Genomic DNA, 13,704 nt, shown 5'->3' on the forward strand with positions numbered 1-13,704 from the left:
TGTTTTTTAATTACCAAAAATACCACCCAATTTTCGGTGATGTGGTTTGGCTTCCCGCTATTGAGCCATATTGTCTTTGAAAATGTCACTATTTCAATCCTTGATGATGGATTTGGTCGATTAAAGCTCCATAAGCTGTATCTTTTGGCTATTTTTTGTGGTTTCCCTACACTTTTGCATTGAATTCCTAAACTGTAATTTAATGCCAAGTATTTAGCATATCAACACAACCTATATGAGTATAATCTCCATAGTTATTGTTGAAAATTGTATTCAAGTCCGGACTAGAATTCATTTGTAAACAATAAACAATGATCACTGCACACATACAAGCTGTGTTGACAAAAAGAAAACTCGAAATTTCAGCATGAACAAACGGAATAGGGTCAGATTACTGAAAAACTTGCCACGAGTTCAGCTTATGTTCCTTTAAATACAGACGCTTAGGCGTATATTTGCGATGGTAATACTTGAGTTGCAACGAGAAAATTTAGTTAATAAAATCAAGGTTGTGCGTTCGTCACAATGTTTGAAAGATGTCCAGTGTTCACACCTCTGTTAAACATTATTACACAATTTGCATTTGATTTCAAATGATCTTAAAGGGACAAAATGCAAAAGATACAGCTAATAGGCCTTTAAACAAAAAGGTATATCCGATAATTTATTTAACTATCTCGAACATCATGCGTATCTCCACACAGGTGCATGTCCTTCCGCCTCTGTTGAAGAGCATGATAATGTGAGCCGGGACGCCAAGACATGCACCCGCCAGTGTAACTCCGGTACTCAGCCGAGCTGAGGTCGAAGTGGATGCTGGGTGCGTTAGAATGAGAATTGGTTTCTAACAACCTGTAGAGATATTCTGATTCTGACACTAAGTTTTGTAATATTTTCGCAAGCAGCGTCATACAGAGCACGTTGCCAGTAAGTACGACATGTCTATAGTTCTTGGGCAAACGCAAAGCCCCACTGGCTGTAACTCTTAAAATGTGTTGACCTCAAATATCTTCCTATTCTGTCCTGGTTTTCTCTGAATTCTACCCTCTGAAGGGATATGGGCTTTTACTGCATTAGGAAACCATTGCTTTGTGAAACATTTGACAAGTAAATTCAAATTTTAACAGTCAAACATTTGTAATATTACAAAGGAAACAGAACATACAATGTCACAGTTGAAAACATTCACCCCCGTGCATTACATTGGACTACTCCGTGCAGTTTATGTGAAGATTTCAGTGCAGATATGCACAGGATCGACGGTTTTTGCTTTTTCACAGGGGGCTGCGATTTAATGTTTGGGCAAACATTTAATCGCAGTTTAATCTTTATCTTATTCAAAACTGCACTACAGACCCAGCTAGTAGTTAATGATAAGTGTACACACACCTAAATTAGTACATTCTCACAAACTTATTTTAGTTTGAAAGTAAAATCATAAAAATAATGCTAAAATATACAGCTTGTGGGACTTTAACAAAACTGACGGCAAGGATCCGCAGAGATTTACGTCCTCTGACTAAGGTCAGCGTCTTTTAAGGTATGGAAAGCATGACAACGAAACAAACTAAGCTTGGTTCTTATACTTTCATCGGGCTGTTCTTCCATGACAACGTCTTCCACTATCACGATAAAAAACGTGAAACATTGTTTGTTGGAGATTCGTACACTAAAGCATACAGCTGAGAGCCCTTTTCTGCATTTTATAAACCCTGTCAATAGTTTTCATGGTTGCGTTTCCCCAAACAACGCAACAGAAGTCGATTGCAGATTGGATTAAACCATAGTACAAGATCATTCGAAAATGGAATAAATTTTTGTAGACGTCTGGCTAAACCAGTTCTTCGACTCAACGCGGCACATAAGTTGTCAATGTGCTTATCCCAAGAGACCAAATTATCAAGAGTTACGCCAAGAATCTTCTGAAAGGTTACATTAGCAATACAAGTATCATTTAAAACAATATTAATTTTATCATCATTCGAGTCTGCATTATGCAGTTTCAGGCGAGACCCAGTTAACATAACTTTGGTTTTGCTGGCATTGATAACCATACCGTTACTTTTGACCTCTGTGGAAGGCTGGGACATAGGTGATTATGTCACACTGATTGAGGAAATTTTATGGCACTCTGACAAAAAAAGTTTCACCAGGGATGATGTCAGCAATTGACTGAAAAAAGCCTTGATTCTCTCGAATGGGATTACATGATGGAATATCTGAACATCTTTGGCTTTGGACCAGAGTGTAGCTGTGTGGTGAACGATTGTTTCAGTGCTTGATACCGTAACATTGATAGACGGGTTTGCCTGTGAGACCCCTTGTTACTCTACCGCTTCGTTCTTATTTTAAATTTTTCCCCAATAAATTCAAAAGTTATTTAGACATTTCAAGTATAAGATGTGACACATCAGGGTGTAAGCATGCATCATTTGCTGATGATCTGACATGTTTTATCAGAGATGAGTTTCATGCCATCCCTAATTTGTTATGTCAAAGCTGAGTTCCATTCCCTGTCGGACCTGACGGCAAACCAGGATAAAATTGAAGCTCTTTGGTTTGGCAAAAACAGTGGCATAAACGGCCAAAACAGCCTATTAAAGTAGCAGGAATATACATATCCTATAACTACGCTTAATTTCTCCCAACCAATTAAGCAAATTGAGCAAACTAAGGCACGGAGGAAAATAGCACCACATCGGGAAAATTCGAGTGTTAAAACGCTCGTGTTATCTCAGCTAAATTATGTATACGGCTTGAATCAGCCTTGATCTCTTACGTGCCTCTTGACTTTCAAATGACTAGAAAAAACTTCGGAATTTTAAATTAAAGTCATTCAACATATCTTACATTAAAACTATGATCGCTACACAAGGGATATGGACCAGACAAACACAAGACTTTTATTTTACTCATGTAAAGTCTCTGATGCTTTCTAGGAGGAGTTGTTTCCATTTCTACAAAGTCTTTTTTACTTGTTGTGAGACCTAGCCTTCAAGATGTATTTTTTGAGACACGAGTGCCTCAGTTATTATGACAATCCCATAATTGTAGTCTTTATGCAATGAAAATGAATACTAGGAAACCATCATTTGTTCTCTCTTTGCTGAATTAAACACAACTACCACCTAGAAAGTGAAAATGCTCTGGAAAAAGACAAGGTAGAGACATATTGTTGTAACTATTGATTAAAATGCTACCGATGATAAATGATAATTGAGAACTGTATTGTTACACCATTCTGACAAGCACTGTAACATTTCTCAGCACAAGGGTGCTCTTCTTAAATACAAAGGGACTCAAGGGTGCTCTTTTTATCGCACTTTCAGTTTATCACTACAAGACACAGAACTGCACTGGTTGAGTTGTGCATGGTATTTGTCTGAGGCTGAAGACAATTTTGGGTTTTTTTTCTGTTTTGTACTGATTTTAGCACTCATTGTCACAGTTTTTGGATAGTTGTGTCACAGTATCGACATTGTAGTAATTTTCCCTCAGCCCGAATCGGGAAAAGCTGTTGCCTCGTTCTGATGTATAGGTTTCTAGCTATTTACATGTAAAAAATATCCATTAACGCGTTGGCAAAGATTAAAACAAATGATATCTACGTGGCATCAACACACGTGTTGTCTAGCGAATTGAATTTTTTACAAACTACTTATTTATTAATGCATCTTTACTGTAAAGTAGAAGAATTTCACATACATCTTTCGATTGTCCTCTATTATTATTCGCCATTTAAAACGGAATTTCTTGACAGCCGATTTTATGAATATGATCATCATAAGTTTCCGAAGGTAAAGCGACCACCTAAAATATGTTGGTCACTACGCTCTGTATATATAGCCGGGTGTTAAAGGCCTGTGTCAGACGTCAGATTGTCTTGCCAGGAAATTCAGTTACAATTCCAATGGAAAAACTAAAGGTTATGACAATTCCAATGGAAAACAAAAGGTTATGACACCTCCATAATCCTCTTATGGACTAGAACAAACTTGATCCCTGGGATCGAGTCCCTACCTTTAAGGTGACACTTAACTCTGCCGTCTAGCATTTTGGAGTGTTTCATCGACTTCCAAATATCTAGTAGAATGTATTGTTATAATATTGTTCCACTTATTTGAAAATCACCGTCCGCGAATGACTTAAACGCCATGATTATGATCATATTCCTAAGAAGGGTTGCGTTTGCGTTCTGGTTTGAAAATCCAAAGTACGCTGCGCACTGCTAGCCCTGGGAAATAGACTTTGTCTGAACGCCGCTTGACATATCCAAGACGATGTTACCCATTGCATCTTGATATTTAGGTACGACAAGATCATCTTAGAAACTTAAAGTAAAGATAACCATGACAGAAAATGTAGAATATCCTCACCTCTAGCTCTTTGACATCTTCCATGAGTCCTGGCTCTACTGATTTGAACACTGGCTGTTTTCAACATTTTATGTTACGGAGAACACGCTTGAGGTACAGCAAGATACAGTAATCATGTTAGATTAGGTGACATGATTGAAATCACGGTTAATTAAAAAAAAACATTTTTTACCTAATCTCGCGAAATTTTTCTTTTAAAGGGAAAAACTTGCATATTGTTTGGAACGCCGGCTGCCGTATACGCTACTAGCTCAGGTTCGGCCTCATACTCCTGGCATTCGGCCATCGATCGACTATCTAGGTAATACTGCGAACACCTCTGATGTTACAGAGTTTCATATTCACAATGGTGCTCTAACTCTGACTTGCACTGTTGCGGCAGGGTAGCTGTGATATCGCAGCGGTGCCGTGGGAGTTAAAACTAGGATAGGTTTGAAGCAGGCTAGAATCCCCGTAGACCTTACCAGTGTTTACCGATATTTATTATGGCTGCTAAATCATGTATTCAGTATACCGAGAAAAAATGAAGTTTCAATTTAAAGGAAGTATGTATACTTTCCTCAATGAAACTTTCAACCATTCTCTTACGAAATCGAGATTAAAAATCAGGAGTCACCCTGCAAAGTTTGCTACTAGGGAAAATAACCCAGACCTTACCGATATTTGAAATGCAAACTGGCTACCATCCCTGTGGTACCTCAATTGGAAAAATAAACTTGTCGATTTTCGAAAAAGAAGTTTCAAAATTTTACTCCAAAAGCTTTAAAATGAGCTCTCCCTAAGCGGTAGATCAGAAAAGAATTGTAATAACCTGAGAGTCCAAATATCTGTCCTTGCATTCTACCTTAAAATAGACACAAAATGCAGAGCAACGTTTCTTATAGGATACAATTACAGAGAGACTGCTTTTTACGTACAAAAAATATTCATACGACGATTGGTCTGGAAAAGTTTGGTAATTAATTTGGGGAGGAAAAGATGTCAGTAATCAAATCCGAAACACAATTTTGGAACGAGACAAAAACTTGCGTGTTGGCTATCTGACCACCCCGATCCACAAGATCGAATGACCTTATTCTGATGCACGGGTGGTACAATCGTGTTTAGGCCAAAATATATGTTTTCCTGATCAACCGCCCTGATTTGCGAGCGGAGCAGGCAAACATTTTGTTCAATTATTTTAAAGTTGCAATATGGATCAGAATTAACAGTTTTAAACGTTTACATTTCGGCGGTGGACCCTTCCCGAAAAATCGGTAGCCATTCCACTTGAAGATTCGACCACTAACCGGAACGCGGAGGTGACTCTACTTAGAGTAATCAGATTTAATTATCGAATAAATTGCAGTTTTGGTACGTACAGAACTGCGTCCTGTTCCGGGGGTACGGCGCAGAATTTGAAACGTCATTTCAAGACTTTGATTATGCACGCATGCGTATTGGGTGTATGATAAAGTTCGCGAAAGTGTGGCGTGGTGTGCACGTGTGTGGACATGGCAGCGATAGTGAAGCGCTCGAGCTCTCGGCGATCTTTCCTTACCGACTCCACGAAAAAACGGAGGAAAGCAGCAAGAAACGCCGGCAAAATAAACATTTTTGGTCAGATTGATAGATGGAAGAAGATAAAGAGTGACAAGGGACTAGCACACCACGTTGATGTTGCGAGGTATTTAATCGATTGGTAAGTTGAATCCGGGGTTGAATCATTTTGTGGAGGGACCGTGATTTTACGTCCTGTTTGAATGTGTCTGAAGCATGTCAGCATGCATGGGAGGTACTACTACAAACGAGCGATAGCAGCAGTTCTTTAGTCATCGCCGGGGAAAGTTGGCCGAGGGAACGACAGCAAGGCTCAGAGGTAGCCACCTTCTGTTCTCCGTAGTGTGTATGGTCATATATTTTTTACATCCATGGTATGATGGAGCTAGAGCAGGCGTTCGGGCGTTACAATGCGATTTTGACTATCACTCAATCAAATGTTGCACATTTCTGGTCTGTAGACCATAGCCAGTATAGAGTTGGAAGGGGACTCGAACTCGGTCTGTAGTTAATCGAAGCATGGACGTCGCGAGTCCAGACGTATTATAGTGGCATGATATATAACGGTATTTCCATGTGATGATGTGGGCAAAACACCACCTCTATCAATAGTATCATTAGAAGGTGTTGAATGTACGGCAAGGGCTAGCTACGTGGTCATGCTTCAGAGAATGAACAGTATTTGAAACAATGTGATGATATGAGAAATCAGTGTTTTGTGTTTAATCCGCAAAATACAACATTAAATTTATGTCCCTGAACTACTTTTTTCCCATTATCATCGAAACTAGTGTAGGCAATGCCATCGTTTTCAAAAACACAACTACGTCAGTTATTTACCATCCTTCGTTTGTGTACACATATTATTTCAAAGTCTTTCTCAGTTGCTGTTGACGTCAAATCTTTTACTGGTTTTTCAAATTAGCTTAAAAAGGAGTAAGTCTGCATGGAGTTGATGAATTACATGTAGCTGATAGCTTGTTTCAGTTATGACTCTGCGTTCAGATATTCTGAGTGCTATTTAAAGCGGCAGGAGCTGAAATACAAGTAATCCATGATGTGAAAATATAGCACCAGAGTTTTTAGTGATTTCATTGAAAAAATTATTTATGAAAATACCATTAGAATGAATTCTCAAATGCTATTTTGGAATGCGTTGCATTACTGATGCATTCTGAAATGGCAAATACTTGCGTTTACGTAGATATTGTTTGCACCAAAACACCTTTAAGTTTGTCTATTAGTAGATGTACATGTAACCTTGTCTATTTCGGATCACAGGGAATGTGGGGTGGTGTTCTGCACCACGTCATCAACAAACACAAGTGGATAGTTTCAATTTGTTAAACTGGATCTAACCATTGTCATCATGGCCCTTTGGCAGAGAATGCTGATGAGGAGAAGGAATGGTTAAAAAAGAACAGTAAAGCCCACTCAGTTCTGCGAAACATCATCTTTGATAGACGTTTCCTGAAGAAGATTCCATTTTATTTGAATGCAAGGTAGGAACATTATATAGATGGTAAATATTAGTGTTTACCATGACATATTAAACACCTACCCAGTATTACCTGGTCATGAAGGCAATTGCGCCCCTCTATTACCCCGAGGTGCCGTGTGTTACCAGAAACACATCGCTATTCCCCAAAGCCATAGGCTGAGGGGTATAGCAATGTGTTTCTAGTAACACATAGCCACAAGGGTAATAAACGGGCACTATAGCCCGAATGAAGACCAGGTAACAGGTATTTTATAACACACCACTCGCTCATGTTGTATTATGTTGTAGTTTATAATGTGTTTTGATATTTTGCACTGCAACAATCCATTGTGACAAGTTTACTTGGCGATATTTCCACAGCGCTTACAGTTGTACGTGGTGCCACTTTCTTTCAAAATATATTGTAAGCATACCTAGCAACATCCTTGGTTGCACTTAAATCTTTTCTGTCAATGAGCTGTTCAAGTTCCTACGCTGTTGGAATGTTGTGGAAATCCATTACACAGAGAGTTTTGTCACTCATCCCGGACACACATCACATTCTAGTCACCTGCCATTGTAACAAAGCTGCAGACAACACTATCATGTGACTGGACACTTTTCCAAATTTAGTCAAAACTATTTCCCAGGGAAATAGGTTTTCAAAAAATAACCTCTGACGTCACTTTTGTAGATTCAGCAAGAATTAGACATCTATTTTCTCGCCACGTGACATATCTGGCAAATGGCGACACTGAATGAGCACGTGGCGAGTTATAAAAAGTTTTAAAACCAACTCATGCTTCAACATTGAAGTCCAATCCTTTACCAGCAAACCTATGTGAATGTCATCCCAAAAAATTTTAAATTTGTTGCCTCAGTCTTCCAAATATAGTGAAATTTTACATTTTTTATTTTCGCAAATAAAGAAAAACTTGATGTTTTATTCACTAACTCTATATCCATCAGTCAATGACTTTCACAAAGGATTTCAGCTTCCATCCATGCGATGAGAATTTTAAACAATTAGAAAGCCATGCTGTTGTAGAAAGTTGCTGTGTCATGTTACAATGGGCAACTTGAGCTGTTGATTTTAGGGTAAGGGGAAGATGAGAGGAGAAGAGGTGTACCATGATGTGAAAGAACTGAGAGAGATGTATCTTGTTTCCAAAATGTGATATCTCAATTCCTAATGAGCTCTGTAATGTTTTCTGTTATGTGTATTCTCTAGAATTGGTGTTGCTGTGTCTGCTGCACCAATACCACATCATTGATGTGTGTCTGCTTACACATGAATACAGCAATACCACACGAATAGTACTGATAGTTTTCTCTGTATTCATTTGTTTGTAATGAACATATCATCATTCAGAATCTTTTTTTGTATATGAAGTCTACTCTTCTGTCACTTGGCAGGGAAACTGGTGAATTAAAATTTTCAGCAGCAAATACTTCAATATGCTAGTAAGAGGGGTGCCTATACACTGCCGGTTTATAGAGCAAGAAATCGTCTCGCAGCAATTGATCATAACATTCACTACAGCAGAAACATTAACAAGAATAGGCATGGTGAGATCATGTAAGTTAAACTCAATATATTTTGTTTCAGTCAAGCAAAAACCTACAATTATGTAAAAAAAAAGACAACAAGTACATGTATAGAGTCATGTCAGAACTCTGTGATATGTATGGCAGGAACAACAATGTATATTGCCAGCCAAATGAACAGTTTCACACATTGTGATGTTACAGTACAAGGAGATACAGCAAATGAATGTGTAGCTCTATCTTAAATCCATTACTATGTTAACATTAAGAAATTGCAAGGCACAAACTTTGTTTTGAAAAAATCATCAAATAGGCAAATGTTTTTTTTTTGTTTTTGTTTTGTTTTCAGGTATAAAAGAATCTACAACAAGAAAAGTGGGCGATGGATAGCTTCTCCACTGAAGGTAGAGAAGACTTATCCCCACATCAGAGAACTCAAAAAAGCTGTCATTCAAATGAGACTAGCTGATGAGGTTGGAATGTATCGACCAATGGTACTTGAAGACTCAGACCCAAGGAGGATCTCTGCAAACTTAGCTCCTGTAATACCACCACCAGTATCAACTTTGGTGCAAGAACAAATTGCTCGCAGATCATGAGAACACTAACAAGCATTGAAACTAAATAGCTCTGCACACTGTGTTTCCGCTGCCGCTCGTTTTTTAGTAAAAATACGATCATTTAAGGACTTTTACGAATTTTTTCATCGGTAGTTCGTAAATATACGATCCTATCCAACAGCGATATTTCGATCGTATTCATGAATCATGGTATTCAATCTCATGCTACGGACATGTTTAACATCGATAAGGAGCTATAGAAGGCCCCCCAGCTTCAGAACAATTCTTTCAATCAAGACACGTGCTACATATTTTTACATTTGTAAAACACGGCCTATGATTGGTGTATCTTCCACACTGGGATAGTTATTGACCAATGGTATATACCCAAACAAAGTCAGCATAACTCGACCATATTCAAGATGGCGAGCAAACGTCCTTGTGAAGCAGGCGATGGCCTCTTTCGTTTTGGATTTTCTCAAAGCAAAGTGGCAATGTCAAATGTAGGACAGAGAAACGTAACCGAAGAAAAGAAGCAGAAAAACAGTAAAGAGTGCCACCAGAAGAAACGAACAGGAAAAAAGCTGCCTTCAACGAAACACGGAAGGTCAGTTTAATATCCCAGACAGTCACTCGACACGATGCAACGCCGGGCCTGTGTGTCACAACAAGAATAGAATCTGGTTGCGACACACAGATCTCGCATAGCGGCGTGTTGAGTGCCCGTGATCGGCGATGCGATGACACATGAATTTCAATCGGAGAATGTTTTTGTGTATTATGTTGTTATTATTATGTTGTCACTATAGTCAAGGTTGAATCTCGTGGAAATTTGCTAGATTTTACGGTCATTCTAATTGGAATCAAAAATGTGGTGTCACCGACATTTAGGCCTATATTCTTGGAACGCGATCGGGAAGTTTTCAGATAGTACCAGGGGTTAATTAGAGCGAAATCGATGAAATCTGCACTGGAAAATTGATCGGGCATTTGCCTTGTGACGGCACTGTCTCGGACAAGGTTATCAATCGGAGCTATAATCATTGCATTTGCAGCCAAAATGCATATTGGAAAATGTGCCTTTATTAAATTAATAAGTATTGGATTTATTTCACAATAAACTTCAGCAAAGGAACAAGCATGATTCCATGCATAATTTCCCATTTCAATTTTTTATTCCAGTGAGTCAGTGTGTCTACATTTGTGATTCTAGTCCATCCGGACTTGTGGAAAGGTAAATACTGAATTTTCTTTGTGGTGTGTCAAGTTACTAAATTGCTTTGCATGAATGCTGTAGTAGTCTAATGTATGCTAGTTTCAACTTGTAACAATCTTGGTGGTGGTAATGCTAGCTAATGTAGTAATGCAGTGGTCAAACTGAATTGTTTCCTTGTTAAATAATCTAACTCCTCTACACCAGTTCTGTTGTAATTTGCTATCTATAATTCCTGGCATAGTAGTTTAGACGATAAAGTTCATGCTCCTCACCTGTATTGTAAATGTATATGTACATAGTTGAGATGCTGAAATCATTTTATGTTTTGTTTCAGGCAACCTTTCCATGGTTGGATTATGACAGAGAAAGGTGTGTCATGCTATGTAAATGGTGTCTTAGGAGTGGAAAGTCAAATACCTTCACATCAGGGTGTAGCTACATCACTTAAAACAATTGTCGGAAACACACCAAAATAAAAGATCATCTTGCATCTTGTGAATCCATGGTATACAGATGGATATCACTGACAACTCAGTGATGAAAATAAAGAACTTTATTGTAAACAGACTAGTGTGTGTCATTGTGTTGTTTTGAAAAAAACAAACTGAATTGAAAACAATATATGTGTTAATTATAATAAATCAAAGATAAAAAAGCAGTTAATTGTTGCATTATAACAGTAATGGCTTTATTTGGGAAACTTTTGCATTTACTAATAAATTTTGAAATTTACTAAAAGTTTTAAAACCCAATTCGTAAATTTGCTAAAATATTTCAGCAGCCAGAGGAAACCTGGGCACAGTTTGTATTGCATTCCTTCTAGAAATTCCACCATCATCATCTTATGGATGCTGGAGTCAACTGGTACAATAGAGTGACTGTACTAAACTTAGCAAACAAATACAGGATTTAAAAGTTTCATTTTTATTTCATAAAAGTTTCATGTAACATTTGAACTCATTAAATGGTATACATGTGAGCCTTTGATTCTCAGTGTGACAGTTTACATCTTGATCTGTGCAAAGACAAATGACAGAGACCAGCTGTCTATAAAGTTACAACAATTTTGAAAGTCACATCATCTGATATGATGCGCCTTCTTGTAACAATATCTTGAAAAAGTTGCCATGAGATGTAGTTTTTGTGGACATTTTTTCGAACTTAGTCCTAATTTTGCTCAATTCAATGCTACCTGAAATGTTGGTATAAGCTGGCCCACTTCATCCTTGTTTACAGTTTTTACCAGAAGTGACAACAGTCAGAAACTTTTGATGAGACTTTCAGTTTTTACCTCCCATTTGCCATACATATATGGCAATGGGGAGGTTATATGGTTGAAAAAAGTCTGTATGTGAGATGTCTGTCTGTATTGTATGTATGTATGTATGTATGTATGGATGTCTGTCCGTCCAACGCAAAAACTCAAAAACCGCTGCACGTATTGAGCTGATTTTTGGTGTAGTGATGCCATACATGATGTAGATGTGCCGTTGTTAAAATGAACTTTTTAGTCCCATAGATATGCTAATGAGGTAGAAAAAAAAGCGAAAATGGTCAAAAATCAATAACTCAGGAACTACTCATCTGATCATTGTCATATTTGGGTTTTAGGTACCTTGGGCCCAACTCATTTAAACATATAGATTGGATGTCAATATTTGATGCTTTCTATTTTTAATGAATTTTTCTTTCTTTTTTTGCCAGTTTAGTAAAAAATCTTTTCCTCTTAAACCAATGGTTGGATCGCTTTAAAATTTGGTGTGCAGGTACCTTGTGAAAACTCAAAATAGAATTCATCAAAATTATGGCACAATTAGCATATTTGTATTTTTGGGCAATTTTTGCCATTTTGGTTAAAACAATTTTTGCCATTTTGGTTTAAAAAATCTTCTTTGAACTGTGTATGCCATTACTTTCTAATTGGGTGTGCAGGTTCCTAGGAGTGACCTGAAGATGACTCTGTGAACTCAAGCTGAAATTTGCAAATTTTGTGGTACTTTTTGTCATGCTTTCAAATTTGGTACATAGGTGAAATCTAGTAGGTCATTCATTCAAAGTCAAGTACTGCCTGTGTGAATGAGCAGATTATGATTGTGCTGTTGCAGGCTGAGGTGCTATTTATAGGAATGATGCAATGTTAGACAGTAATTGATGTTTTAACTGAATTTGACTTACATTGTATGTAACTCTTGTACTGTATAAACCCTATCAATTCACCCAGAAAAAAATAATTAATATGATTTTAAATAATTGAATTAATAAGGATATCAACAAAGCCAAAATAATTTTAGTGTAGAATTATTAGAATGTTCAACTTTTTTGACAGTTTATGGTGAAATGCTTACCATCTTGGAGGATTAAAAACATGTAAAGGCAACTTTCCTGAATCCCAACTTTGACATATTCTGAACCGTCATATATTGTGCTCTGTATGTTATCTAAAAGAAATTGCTCATAATAGTTTGTCATGATAGGGTGGTCAAATAAATAGAGGTAGAGAAAGTTCTAATTTCCATTTATGGTTGACTTGGTAAGGATAAACTAAAATTACTTTTGAGGAAAAAAAAAATAGAGTGATCAATTAAAAGAGTGGTCAAAGTGATAGGGTTTTTATGGTAAAGCTGGACTGTAAGATTCCTCATGTGCTATTTATAGCAATTATGCAATCTGTGTAAACAGTGCAATGAAAGTGTTACATGATTCCTTATAATGCTTTTGATGACCTTGAACTTCTTAAGTTGCAAACATTTGTCTCCTCTGTGTGCTTTCTCTGAGTACCTACAGGCTCAACTTATTCAACAGAACTTGCTTGCAATGTTAATTTGAAAGTTAAAATGTGCTTGGTTAATAGGATGAAATACTGATAAAGATAACCAGCTGAAGACTCTTTATAAGCTGACAGATATGCTGTTTTTTTATGAAGTAAATGTTGATAAGCAAGTCTTGTTTACTTTAATTAGAATGTAATTAACTCTCATTTATATT

At 37.3% G+C, this 13,704-nt stretch overlaps 1 long non-coding RNA gene across 1 annotated transcript; it reads left to right on the plus strand.

The window, feature by feature from the left end:
• The first annotated feature begins 5,556 nt into the window (after positions 1-5,556).
• On the plus strand, positions 5,557-11,286 carry LOC139138235 (uncharacterized). The gene is made up of 6 exons (XR_011553563.1): positions 5,557-6,057; positions 7,197-7,417; positions 8,812-8,974; positions 9,293-10,110; positions 10,686-10,737; positions 11,054-11,286. It is a non-coding gene; the product is annotated as an uncharacterized lncRNA (long non-coding RNA).
• Positions 11,287-13,704: the final 2,418 nt, after the last annotated feature.

This window comes from Ptychodera flava, chromosome 8, assembly GCF_041260155.1.
Source record: "Ptychodera flava strain L36383 chromosome 8, AS_Pfla_20210202, whole genome shotgun sequence".
NCBI classification, from domain to species: domain Eukaryota; kingdom Metazoa; phylum Hemichordata; class Enteropneusta; family Ptychoderidae; genus Ptychodera; species Ptychodera flava.